Genomic DNA, 2,377 nt, shown 5'->3' on the forward strand with positions numbered 1-2,377 from the left:
AATATTGTTTGTTCATTAAAAAAAGATGAGGTTACTGAGGAAAAGAGATTAAAAAGGCAAGCCTAAATCTAATAGAAAAATGACATAACTGGGAGAACCCTATGTATTCATCCCTTCAAACAATGATGAGAGTGTCCTGAGGCAAGACAAATACCTGAGTCAGTGTGCTCATAATAATTACATCAGAAATTAAGTTGTACATAGTACAATCACACTTGAATCAATAAAGGGTTATCCAAGGAGGTAAGACTGATGTGTATAAAATTCCCCAATGCTGCAAAAGTCCATTTTCTGGACTCCCAGACTGTAAAGCGTCCTATGTTGTCTAATCAGTCCCAAAGACAGAAAAACTGAGTACTGCACATGATTTCAAGAGCATTACTCTTGTGATTTAAAGAAGACTCCATTGGTGAGATTTAATGACAATTACTAAAATATCAAAGTTACAATAAATTCTCCAGTTTGACTGGTAAAGACCATTTTTAATTGGCAAAATGTATCAGAACCCCACCCAATTTAAAATACACATCCATATTTTTAATATATCAGAGTGAAGATTCAGATTTCAGGTGTCCTGAGTTGCAAAGTTTTTGGATGTTGTATCAAAGTGAACATGTGAACTCTACACACAGAAGAAGACAATGGGAAAAGAACAGGTCAAACTTAACCCCTCTCATATCTTTGTTGAAGCCTACAAGATGCCCAGAAAGTTGGTGAAGTCCCCAACAACAGGAAAGAGCTTTCTGAGTAGATCTGCTTGCATTATCAGAAACTGCTTCTGTAGACAGAGGCTGAGATTTATTCAATCACCTGTCAAGAGCAAGAAGTAGAAAGTAGCTGCAGCCAAAAAAAGTCACATGCATTATTTTACATAAGGCCCTGTACATTACTGGAGGAAGGTTAAATTACTTCCTTTCTCTTCAGGGCTAAGGTAAGGGAAAAAAAAACAAAACCACAAATGCTCTCTCTGAGGTAGTTTCACTCAGATAAACTACCCATTAGATGGAGATAGTTGAAAGTAAAAGTATAAGATTAATTAAGACAGGAAAAGCATTTCCTTGAATATTAGCAGAAATGCTAGGTGCGTTTCAGAGTCAGGCACAATTATTGAAAGAAAACCATACAGAACTTAAATGGGAAAGTCATCCTAGAACCCTGCATTATTTTGTTTCTTACCTTGTCCATTGTGGGCTTTCAGGCCATCCTTTTCATTTCCAGGGATTGTTACGGAGTAGAGCTGCCTGAGATATGGGGGAAGAGCTTCTTACTTTTCCTTTGAGTTGTTAGTTTCTAACAGAACCATTTCTAATGAAAAACACTGAACAAGAATTTTGTAGAGAAACGTGTCATGTCTAGGATGACCTGTGACCAGAGCTCACTGCAGAGTTTTGATCCAGGATCTGAACCCTTTTTTCCCCCACCCAGTTCAGAGCAAAAATCTGAACATACACATCTGAGACGCAAATTCTGACCAGCAGAAATTCTGTACAGAGTAGGGGAAAACAGAAGTGGAACGGGGAAAAAATAACTCTCTTGCAGCCCCTCTCTACTCAGCATATCATGTCAGCACTTCATAAAAGCCAGCCAGCCTTCCTCACTCAGGTGTACATGCTCATGAGCACATTAAACACCAGTGAGTTCAGCCTTTTGATCACAGATCATCAGAAAGTACACACCGATAAACTTCATCTGCAGTGTGCAATGGTACGGCTTCCTTTCAACTTTCTGAATGTTTTTCAGAAGTGGACAGCCAGCAACAAAACTGCAGAAAAGAGTAATGTGCTCCTTATACCAGGAAAATCCAGCTGTCCCTAGTTAGGCACACATGCAAAAACAGGGCTGACCCTTTTGCTCAGACATGGGATTGGTCACCCAATTTAAAGATGCAGACTGCGCCATCCAGAGTTAATGATATAAAACACAGGAAGCATTTCCCACAAACCAGTTTTCAAAACATCCCTTGTGGCCCAGGATCAAACAAACAGAGCCTGTCACAGCAAGCACTCAAAATAGTGTGGAGAAAGGCTGCTGGAAAGTTGTTTGCACAGAAAGGGAGTTTTGTGTGATTCATACACAATGCAAAAAATGGAAGATCCCAATAATTAAATATTAAGAGGGTTTTTTCTTCACTGTCAGAAGTGGTAGGTGCAGTACAGTGAGAAGCAGCTTTTTCCAGTTGTAACACCAGTGCAATCCCACCGTCCTTCGCTCGTAGTCTTGAAAATACTTTCATGCAGGGAGTTGAAAACAAGCAATGAAATCCAGGGCATTTAAGGAGCAAGGAGTAGCTTACAGAGAAGCTAGAGGAATGTTTGAGTTGATCTTTTACTATGAAGCAGGATAACATTTCCCCATCCCCGAGTGGTCGTGCTTCTCT

General features: G+C 39.7%; 1 long non-coding RNA gene across 1 annotated transcript; it reads right to left on the minus strand.

Annotated features, from left to right (window-relative positions):
- Positions 1–456: 456 nt before the first annotated feature.
- LOC136285801 (uncharacterized) lies at positions 457–1,799 on the minus strand. Its single transcript, XR_010719536.1, has 3 exons — positions 1,677–1,799; positions 1,177–1,241; positions 457–810 (listed from the first exon to the last, which is right to left on the minus strand). It is a non-coding gene; the product is annotated as an uncharacterized lncRNA (long non-coding RNA).
- Between the last annotated feature and the right edge of the window lie 578 nt (positions 1,800–2,377).

This window comes from Chamaea fasciata, unplaced genomic scaffold, assembly GCF_029207755.1.
Source record: "Chamaea fasciata isolate MVZ Bird 193981 ecotype frontalis unplaced genomic scaffold, bChaFas1.0.hap1 SCAF_2, whole genome shotgun sequence".
In the NCBI taxonomy this organism is placed as follows: Eukaryota; Metazoa; Chordata; class Aves; order Passeriformes; family Sylviidae; genus Chamaea; species Chamaea fasciata.